This window comes from Scylla paramamosain, chromosome 1, assembly GCF_035594125.1.
Source record: "Scylla paramamosain isolate STU-SP2022 chromosome 1, ASM3559412v1, whole genome shotgun sequence".
In the NCBI taxonomy this organism is placed as follows: domain Eukaryota; kingdom Metazoa; phylum Arthropoda; class Malacostraca; order Decapoda; family Portunidae; genus Scylla; species Scylla paramamosain.
This window is the reverse complement of record NC_087151.1, coordinates 25,789,418-25,801,020: the sequence shown is the minus strand read 5'-3', so window position 1 is coordinate 25,801,020 and position 11,603 is coordinate 25,789,418. Positions and strand designations below refer to the sequence as shown.

Genomic DNA, 11,603 nt, shown 5'->3' with positions numbered 1-11,603 from the left:
CCATTACCATCATCACCACTACCACAATAACATCACTACCCCACTGCCTCCCCTCCCTTCTTATTTCAATAAACGCTCGTTCCTCTTCCAGTTCACGGCCGATGGTTCCCCTTCACGTGGTTCTCCCGCTGGTAATGTTCTCTCCTTCCGCCTTCTTATTCCTCTCCCCGTCAATAGTCAGCAACGTTGTGCAATTTATCGGCTTGCGTGATGGGAGTGGTGGTGGTGGTGGTGGTGGTGGTGGTGGTGGTGAAGCGATATAGCACCTAATTAATTTCTGTGCTAAGGTGTACTTGGTTGTCGTGGTGGTGATGGTGGTGGTTATGGGGAGTGTGGTAGGTACGGGACGTCAAAATTGTGGTGGTTAGTGGTGTTAGTGGTGGTGGTAGTGGTTTTATTTATTTATTTATTTTTTTCTCTCTGTGCGTGTGTGGTAGTCGTGGTGTTTGGTTAATTTTTTTGCTTGGTGTTGTGGTAGGGGAGTTGTGGTTGTCGGGATGGTAGTGGTGGTGGTGGTTATGGTGTCTTATGTTATTTTTTTTTTTGTGCCTGTGTTAGTAACGGCAGTGGTGATGATGATGGTGGTAATGGTAGTGGTTTTGGTGGTGATGGTGGTGGTGGTGGTGGATGTGGTTGTGGTGGTGGTGGTAGACGGGGTAATCAATTCGCCGCGTGCTGGAGGGGAATATTAAATCATTCATCAAAGGTAAGGTTGAATGATTGATGATGAACAAGAATGCAGGTAATATATAGAGGGAAAAATAAACGAAAATTTACACGTCCTGACTAGACTTAAGGTGAGAGAGAGAGATAAAATACGAGTAGTAACCTTTACATTTATTAAGAGAACACTACAATTACAACACAGTTTTAAGGCATTCATAATAACTAACGTATAGAAATAATTAATTAAGCCTTTTTCATACTTCACAATATTTCCTTGCACGTGTGATCCATTATTAATGCAAACACTGCAATGGACAGCAAAGCCAGATTCATTCCTGCTGACCAAACAATATTTCATCGCAGGAATAAATTCGCTTGAAATCTGAGACTAATTCAAACCGCGGCATCAGTTTACGTATTCGATGGATTCATTTCTCCTTAATGGGACGATAATCTTAACACTGCGTCGTGGATTTTAATTGATTCACATGTTTGTTTGTTTTTTTTCACTCGTCAAGGGAAATTTGTGTTGAATTTGTGTTTTCGGTGGCGGGGAATCTGTTTACGAGAAGGTAGGCGAGGCGAGACGAGACGAGACGAGACGAGACGAGACGAGACGAGGGGAGAGTGTTACAGTGTGTGGTGGAATTGAGGAAGACGAGACGAGCGGCAGCCAGATGTGTGTGAGGCAAAATTCGCGGGTCATGAATGGATCGGTAAGGTGGTAATTACATTATGGCCAGATGGCTGAAGCTTATTGTATAGATACTTGTATACACACACACACACACACACACACACACACACACACACACACACACACACACACACACACACACACACACACACACACACACACACACACACACACACACACACACACACACACACACACACACACACACACACACACACATATGTATGTATATTTAGTGCTCAAGCTTATAATTATCTTCATACACACATTCACCATCCCATCAGACAGGCCGTACACAGAATTAGAAATAAATATAAACTGTCTTTCAACTCAATTTCCCCAAGGTAATATGAAGTTTACGATGTAATGACAAGGTTAAAGATGATTTCATGGCACGTGGCACGTGGCATGTGTCATGGCACGTGGTACGTGCGGTCTCAACTGTTTTCATTTGTACAAAAAAAAAAAAAAAAGAAAGAAAAGAATAGTGACTAACTTTTCACGCCACCCGTTTGTTTTTCCATTATTTTTTTTATGGTCTCATGTTCGGCTTAGAAGTTATGGTCTGCTCTTAAGAGTGCGAGCATAGACACGTTCCTACGATAAACAATTAATCAGAAATCAGACGAAATCTAAAGAAGGTACAATTCACATGTTTTCTTCATAACAAAAAATTCAGAAGAGTTTTTTTTTTCCTATATGGAAGCTGTAGTGTAGACGATGCATATTACCCAAGTGCTTGAGAAAGACACGAAGCCTCAGTAAATAAGAACCTGCTCGGAAAATTATAAGAAAAAAAATCGTAAAAAGGAAACATAATATTGAGTTAGGTCTTCCTCCTCCCGACTGGTTCCTTCCTGCCAGAGTATGAGGAGGATTCTGGATCTGCTGGTGTTGGACTGGTCTTCGGAATTGGATTCGTGACTTTCCAAAGGCTTCGTCTCCATATCTGCCTGTTGGGGTCTTGATGTGTCTGTCGATGCGGGGCTTCACTCCATTACTTCTCGTCCTGACGCGTGATATCGAGGGAAAGTAAAGTATTGGGCGCTCCACTGGGGAAACCCTTTGAACATTTTGAAACATTTAACGAGTTTCCTTTAGGGTGCCATCTTTCAAGGGAGTGAGTCCCCTTCATGGGAGTAAGTCTTGCGTGAAGAAAGGTGTGTACGGACCTGATCACCCTAATTTGAATGGGCTCCCGCTATTCGTGGCATCGGAGGGAGGTGGAGTGAGCGGAAGTGTATAGTGGACTGGATGATGATGATGATGATGATGATGATGATGTTGTTGTTGTTGTTGTTGTTGTTGTTGTTGTTGTTGTTGCTGTTGCTGCTGCTGCTGCTGCTGCTGCTTCTTCTTCTTCTTCTTCTTCTTCTTCTTCTTCTTCTTCTTCTTCTTCTTCTTCTTCTTCTTCTTCTTCTTCTTCTTCTTCTTCTTCTTCTTCTTCTTCTTCTTCTTCTTCTTCTTCTTCTTCTTCTTCTTCTTCTTCTTCTTCTTCTTCTTCTTCTTCTTCTTCTTCTTCTTCTTCTTCTTCTTCTTCTTCTTCTTCTTCTTCTTCTTCTTCTTCTTCTTCTTCTTCTTCTTCTTCTTCTTCTTCTTCTTCTTCTTCTTCTTCTTCTTCTTCTTCTTCTTCTTCTTCTTCTTCTTCTTCTTCTTCTTCTTCTTCTTCTTCTTCTTCTTCTTCTTCTTCTTCTTCTTCTTCTTCTTCTTCTTCTTCTTCTTCTTCTTCTTCTTCTTCTTCTTCTTCTTCTTCTTCTTCTTCTTCTTCTTCTTCTTCTTCTTCTTCTTCTTCTTCTTCTTCTTCTTCTTCTTCTTCTTCTTCTTCTTCTTCTTCTTCTTCTTCTTCTTCTTCTTCTTCTTCTTCTTCTTCTTCTTCTTCTTCTTCTTCTTCTTCTTCTTCTTCTTCTTCTTCTTCTTCTTCTTCTTCTTCTTCTTCTTCTTCTTCTTCTTCTTCTTCTTCTTCTTCTTCTTCTTCTTCTTCTTCTTCTTCTTCTTCTTCTTCTTCTTCTTCTTCTTCTTCTTCTTCTTCTTATTATTATTATTATTATTACGAGGTATTATTGTATATTATCACCCAGTGAAGGAGACGCGCCTCTCGGGAGGATCGGCAGAGCTTCATGCATTAAACACGAGCTGCACGGGTAAACAAACACATAATGACCCCCGCTAAGGTAATTACATGCTCCTTCATAAGATAAATAATTATTACATACTTAAGTGAAAAATAGATACACTAAAAGATTCCTCGTGGCAAACTAACATGAACATTACTATTTTTTTTTTCTTTAATGGCAAAGTTAACCCTTCCTAACCCTTGCACTATGGAATTTAACACCTCCGCGGAACAAGATGCTGAATTACAACAAAATAAAAAAAGAGAGTCGAAGCTGTGTTATTTATCTGCCAGTGCCTCAGCAGCTGAAGGAACACAGGCGTACATTGCACACTACAGTCAATATTAACTTTTTCACTACTATTTGATCCACCGCTCGCTAATCACAAACCAGGAAGAAACGCTTTTTTGCTCTATATCTGTAAACATTGTACTTGCAGGAAACTGGAAAATGCGTTCTTCTATTTCTTTTATTTATTGTAGTTCCTGTAAAAAAAATATACGGTTCTTTTATCGCTGTGATCAGTTGCATATCGCATTGAAAAGGTTAATATACATCGCAGTAAATCCTAATACAGTGCTGAGATTTAGGATGTATTTAACAGCAGACTATACCACTACCCTCAGACGAGTGTTTCTTAGTCTTGTAACGTGTGGTAATGCCGAATTAGACATATAACAAATTAAAATGAAAAAAAAAATGCTGGATAAAACCTCATTCCCTTGCTGTAAGCTTCATAATTTAAGGAGTGCCGTATTTTTCAACCACAGGTAAATACTGATGATGGATATAAAGTGTGGAACATTAGTAATGCCGCTGGGATATACTTCACTGCATGACTACCATTAACGCACTCGTGAAATAAGTCAACACGTAAGGATTGCACGATCTTGATGCATTTTTAACAGGATTCATCACTTAGCTTTGACTCTTCGTACAGAATATTAAATTTTATTTATATATTTAATTATTAATTGATTATTTTTTACTTGAACTCTTACCTAATTTATTTTGGAGCCATTCTCAATCCATTCCAAGCTTGCGTCTGGCGCCTCCATGTCTTCCTTTGTTAACTGCCCATCGGGAGAGTGGTAAAAGCCATGTTTTTTTCCTCTTTGGTGTTGCACAATTGTAGCTGTATGGAGTATGATGAAATATTGATATGCAGTGATGGTCTTATTTATAAAAGTAGTTTGTTTTTAAGGGAAAAGCATAAATTAGTTATTATCAGATAATATATTGCGTGCACAACGTCATACAATTAATATAATGCAGGTCATGATAAGCACGGGTGTCACACATGCTGTCTTAAGGAATCTGATATTTGCCTCATTTGTTTCCTTTATGGCCAACCGTTAAAATACATCAGATCATCACGGCACACAGCATTTAATCATAACTGATATAGTGGTCTTTATGAAGCTCTTTCTTTGGACAGCGAGTCAGCATTGCTGTGAGGCTCATGCATCTCCAGGATAAAAATCTCGCTCGGGTGTACGAGTACAATACCACACTGCTGAGGTATCAGATGCATAAAAGAAAACGAAAAAAAAATATATAGTTATATTTCAATTATGGACAGCAAAAATGAAATGCAAGCTAAACAGGAAACCTCAGATTAGTGGCACCAACAATGTAGAAAACAAAAGTCGGGAAGAGAAAGATTAAGATTAAAAGAGGAAAACTTCAAGCACCGTAAATCATTATCTGCTTGTTTTTGTTGTGAAGGATTCAGGAACAGTGTGTGAGCAAGGACCACTTCCTGTAGGCGGGATTGTGCGTATGGAGGCAGCACTGTCCTTGAAGCAGAGATAGAGAGAGAGAGAGAGAGAGAGAGAGAGAGAGAGAGAGAGAGAGAGAGAGAGAGAGAGAGAGAGAGAGAGAGAGAGAGAGAGAGAGAGAGATGCACGCTGACAGAGAAAGAGGCAGACAGACGGAAGAATAAAACAGAGGTGTCACGTAGGTGGGGATAAAGGTGAACGTGATAATGACAGGACGTGCCTTACCTGTAAATCTGTGAGTTATATAATTACTTCCTGTACCTACACTGAAAATCACACTCACCACCACCACCACCACCACCACCACGTTTTCCTTTGCCGCCACTACAACTCAGCTATCACAATCAGACTTAATCACTATAACAACCATATCCTTAGCTATCACCATCACCATCACCATGACTGCACCACAAACACAACCCACAATCACTGTCATCATTATCACTTGCACTACATTGACACCACATCTGCCATTATCACTGCTACCACACTCACCGCTACCACTTCTCCATTAATATCAATCATTGCAATCTTCCACTGCCACTCACCAGAACTACCGCCATCGAATTATTTGCTACCAGTATTACCTTTACAATCAAATACCACTATTCACGTTATTTTCAACACTACCTTTGCTATCACAACCATCACCAGGATCTTAATTATCAACCTGACCAATTCTACCGCTGCCATCACCACCAGCATTGCTACAACGACCACCACCAGCAGTCCTATCACCACGTACAGAAATATTGCACTGTTCAATGTGGTGTGTTTGTATCGCACGGCGGCTCAATCAGGCATACCTTTTATACACCTGCCTTTGATAGCATTAGTCCTTCATGCTATCAGTCCTCTGCTTTCAGTGTTAAAGCTTGAAAATATGCAGGTATGTTTGTCATGGTTACTGATATTACCTGAAAATACCCACACGCGAACATCCAAATTTAGCCCATTGACTGCTATTTGATACATCTTTCCTTAATGACTAATCACCCTGAAACGTCTTTACTTTTCCTACAGCCACCTGCAATCTTTAAACTGGGTAGAAATGGCAAAATCTACTCTTTTTTAATCTTCTTTCTCGTATTTGTTTATAAAGATTCCATGCATTACTTGTTTCGTATTGCAGTGAAAGGGTTATTGTTTTGTGTTCAAAGTAAATTTATAACATGTAAGCAAGAAAGATATGAAGAAATGTTTAACAGAAGGGAGGTTTCAAGACACTTCTCAAATTCTGAACAATCGTTTTGGGCCTTTTCTTTAGGGATTGGCATATATATATATATATATATATATATATATATATATATATATATATATATATATATATATATATATATATATATATATATATATATATATATATATATATATATATATATATGAGGGACACTGGCCAAGGGCAACAAAAATCCAATAAAAAAAAATGCCCCCTGAGATGCCAGTCGCAGAACAGGGTCCAAAGCGGTAGTCAAAAATTGAAGGATAAGTGTCTTGAAACCTCCCTCTTGAAGGAATTCAGGTCATAGGCAGGTGAAAATACAGAAGCAGGCAGGGAGTTCCAGAGTTTACCGGTAATTTTTTTTTCTTCCAAGTATCAGCAGCCCTTGGTCAGTGCTCTTCTTACATAAAAAAAAAAAAAAGAAGTGTGTGCTGATTGCCAGTCTCGCACTAAAGCCTCGATTATGCCTCAACATCGTCTGGATACTGGCAAAGGTTTTGGAATTTTTCGCGTTAACTTTGCGATAGGCGAAGTGGATCACAGAGGGCAACAAGACACCGAGAGTAGTCTACAGCTCCTAACATGTCTTTTGGTCACGCTAGCAGCACTAAGCCATAATGGCATGTAAACGTACTACTAGAGCACCCACCTTTTTATTTTTTTTTCCTTTCCGTTTTCAGTCTCGCTTTTCTGAATTTTATCAGTAAACATGAACATTTCAATCACTGTGTCTGATAATCGATATACTCCCTTTTGACTGTTCTTTCCTTTTTAATAATGTACATTTGCCTCAAAAATTATATAATTGACAAGATTCGAGGCTTTCCTTACTAACATTTTTTTTTTTTTTCAATCACAAATACCAGGATCTGGTGGACGATGACGTGAAGATCACGTGGGAACTTTAACAAATAACTGCTGATCCATCACGCCTTTAACTGCCTACAAAACAAGACAAGGCCACTAGAAATGCACCGAACTACAGAATCGTGGAATAAGAGGAAGATTGCCATAGATGCGGAGAACAGTCGGACATAAGTGTACAGTGAATGAAAGGAAAGTGCAGTGAAAGCAACCATGAGAAAGGAAGCCGTTGGAAAGACAGAATCCACTCAACAACAACAACAACAACAATAATTACTACTACTACTACTATTACTACTACTACTACTACTACTACTACTACTCCTCTTTCATGACCCACCACCACCACCACCACCAGTACAACCGTCGGCGACACTCCCGGCAAGAAAGGTATGTAAGTTATTAATGTCAGATAGCTATGTAGTTTCCTGGGTACTGCGGGGATGTAAAGGTTAAAAGTTCATAGTAAGTATGATGTACTTCCTGTTGTTCGTTGTTGATGACGCAGTGCATGTTTTTAAAAGGGACACTTCCGGATTTCTTGCTCCCCACTGCACTCCTCGTATCGCTGTAGTGCAGAACGCGGGATCAGGTTTCGCTACACGTATATACCAGGCAGGGCACACAGCCGTTCACCTCCCAGTAGCTAGGTGGCGTGTGTCCTGCCACATTTATCCGCCGTAGCGCTGCATGAAGAGTTTAATATGGTGAATGATTTTCGCATTTCAAAGTGATGATGTCTTCAAGTATAACGAAAGACAAAACGACGAGATCAGTAACTGCTGTTACCATTATTACCACTTCTGCTATAACCACTCCTCCTCCTCCTCCTCCTCCTCCTCCTCCTCCTCCTCCTCCTCCTCCTCCTCCTCCTCCTCCTCCTCCTCCTCCTCCTATTACGTACTACTATTAGGAGCCTTCTGCTGTGCTGTCCCTGTAGCTAGTTAGAAGTAGTTACCAAACAGTCTAGCAAAGAACCAAAAGGTCTGTTGCTGTTTGGCTTTCCTTTGTATTCTTTTGTATATTACTACTACTACTACTACTACTGCTACTGCTGCTGCTACTGCTGCTGCTACTGCTGCTGCTGCTGCTGCTGCTGCTGCTGCTGCTGCTACTACTACTACTACTACTACTACTACTACTACTACTACTACTACTACTACTACTACTACCACTACTACTACTACTACTACTACTACTACTACTAACTGTTGTTATTTCTTTATTCACATTCAATGATAATAATTTGTTATGATAATGATGACAGTTACAAATAACAATGATAGTGCTATATCAAGAAAATAATTATAATGATTCTTATTATGATGATTGTTATTAAGATATAGTGATGGTTATGATGATGATGATGATCATCATCATCATGATGATGATTATAATAATAATAGTAATAATAATAATAATAATGATAATAATAATAATAATGATAATAATAATAATGATGATGATGATGATGATGATGATAATAATAATAGTGGAAAAATAAGGAAAATAACAAATAGCAACAACAACAACAACAACAACAACAACAACAACATTTGAGCCATTAATATATTATTATACGTGGGTAGATTTTTTTAATACTAATTAAAGAATTCCGTGAATTTTCAGTGGAAGTAGCTTGCCCTCAAGCTTCCGCCCCCCAGGCACACACACACACACACACACACACACACACACACACACACACACACACACACACACACACACACACACACACACACACACACACACACACACACACACACACACACACACACACACACACACACACACACACACACACACACACTAAAACAAAAATAGCCAGATCAAGCTTCCGTGCAAGTTTTGTTATATAAGAAGGAATAACTTTTACTACTTCACATGAGACTTGAGGGACAACAACTAGACGTGACCTATGTATGTTGTGAGGTCCTGGTCTCACCTCAAAAGTCCAGTTTCAGCACTCACCGGCCACTGTGTTTAGCCTTTTCCCTCAGTGTGAAGCCCTCTGATCTGCAAAGAACTGATCAGTTGTCTGAACTCACAGGTCCAGTAGGTTTCTGCACTTACAGACACTGTCTTTAGCAGTTTTTCCTGCAATCTGAAGCCCTCTGATCTGCTATGAACTGATCAATTGTCTGGTATTTGTGAGGATACTGTCAGCAGATCAGAGGTCATATATTGAGTGAAGATGCACAGTGGTAGTCAGTGCAGGAGGTTACTTGAACAGGATTACATTATCTGTTCGTATAGACAAGTTTGTTCGTTCAGTCCGATAGAAATAGAATATACAGAAATAGAATATTTCGCTCCTTGTTTTGTTGTGTGTTTTTTTTTTTTTTGATACTAATAAGCTGCATTTTTCGACTCATTATCCACTTTCATTTCCATTTCGTCTCTCTCTCTCTCTCTCTCTCTCTCTCTCTCTCTCTCTCTCTCTCTCTCTCTCTCTCTCTCTCTCTCTCTCTCTCTCTCTCTCTCTCTCTCTCTCTCTCTCTCTCTCTCTCTCTCTCTCTCTCTCTCTCTCTGTGTGTGTGTGTGTGTGTGTGTGTGTGTGTGTGTGTGTGTGTGTGTGTGTGTGTGTGTGTGTGTGTGTTTGTTTGTTTATGTTTGTTGGAGAGAGAGAAAGATAGATAGATAGAGAGAGAGAGAGAGAGAGAGAGAGAGAGAGAGAGAGAGAGAGAGAGAGAGAGAGAGAGAGAGAGAGAGAGAGAGTGAATAAAATATCAAAATGAAAAATGTACAAAAAAGTTGTATTGTTCCGTGTGTGTGTGTGTGTGTGTGTGTGTGTGTGTGTGTGTGTGTGTGTGTGTGTGTGTGTGTGTGTGTGTGTGTGTGTGTATATATTTGTAAATGTGTGTCTGAATGTCCCTTACCTAACTTCCTTCTTTTTCCCCTTTCCGCATCATCTCCCTTCCCATACCTCTCTCCCTTCCTGCCTTTCCATACCGCCTTTCTTTCCTGTGCCCCTTGCCTCTCCCTCCCTGGAATAAAGGTGTACATCTAACCTTAACACTGGCGCCACCGCTCATTGGCTGCAGGACACGTGACGTCACACCTGCTTGATGACGTAACACAGGTAAACACGCTATGCATTGTGGGGCTTTGAAAGGATGTGAGGCTGTGAGGCTGTGAGGCGAGGGAGGAGTAGGAGGAAGAGGAGGAGGAGGAGGAGGTTACAGGGACGGACGCAAACAGTCTTTCTTCCACACTGTTTAAAGATTTTTTCATTCATGTGTTTGCATAAGTCTTATTTTTTTGTTTTTTACCTCTTTATTTTTTTTTACTTGGTGTTCGTTTCTCTTTCGTGTCTTTCTTCTCTTTTCTTTTTCCTTGTCCTGGTTTTTTTCTTTTTTTTTTTCTTTTTTTCTGTTCTTTCTCTCTTTCAGTCTCTCATGCCTGTGTTTGTTATTGCTGGTTTGTTTTGCGTTTGTTTTTGTGTGGTGTTTTGGTTAGGTCTCTCTCTCTCTCTCTCTCTCTCTCTCTCTCTCTCTCTCTCTCTCTCTCTCTCTCTCTCTCTCTCTCTCTCTCTCTCTCTCTCTCTCTCTCTCTCTCTCTCTCTCTCTCTCTCTCTCTCTCTCTCTCTCTCTCTCTCTCTCTCTCTCTCTCTCTGTGTGTGTGTGTGTGTGTGTGTGTGTGTGTGTGTGTGTGTGTGTGTGTGTGTGTATCCCTTTGTACACACCCCTTTCCTTGTATTTCCTTTAATGTGTGTGTGTGTGTGTGTGTGTCAGAGTGTTTAACAGTTAGGCAGGTGTTTATCCGTGTGTGTGATATCATTTGGCTTATTTCATGCATTCTCCAGTATCTATGTCTGTTACTACACATATCTTAGTCTTAGTACTATCTACACGACCATCATCGTTTTATCTTTACACTCGCCACTCAATCCCTCACACACTGTTAATAGGAAAATAACTACCTTTTCTATTGCCGTTAGCTCTCTGTTATGAAAATTCTGGCCACAATTTGTACATGGGAAAAAGAAACTGACAAGGAACGTGTAAATATAGCCATGGGATTTCCAGAAACGGTATAGTGTTGAAATGTCTCTTTTTATGGCGTTCAAAGAAAGGGTTGATACTTCTGGGATTACAGCAAACCTTTCATGGAAGTCTGCAAAAGAGAACTGGCAGTATTGATTGAAAGTCTCCCACAGCCACTTATATATATGATTGAGAGTTGATGACTGTTTCAAATTCTTCCTTCAGAGGACATAATCCAGAGCTGGAGAGAGGCAGAGAGGCACATTTATT

At 40.0% G+C, this 11,603-nt stretch overlaps 1 long non-coding RNA gene across 2 annotated transcripts in view; it reads left to right on the top strand.

Annotated features, from left to right (window-relative positions):
* LOC135100330 (uncharacterized) overlaps positions 1-11,603 on the top strand; it is a 140,835-nt gene that overhangs the window by 46,668 nt on the left and 82,564 nt on the right. For both annotated transcript variants that reach the window (XR_010268641.1, XR_010268651.1), the window contains exon 3: positions 7,350-7,737. This is a non-coding gene — a long non-coding RNA (uncharacterized LOC135100330). The remainder of the gene's footprint in view (positions 1-7,349; positions 7,738-11,603) is intronic.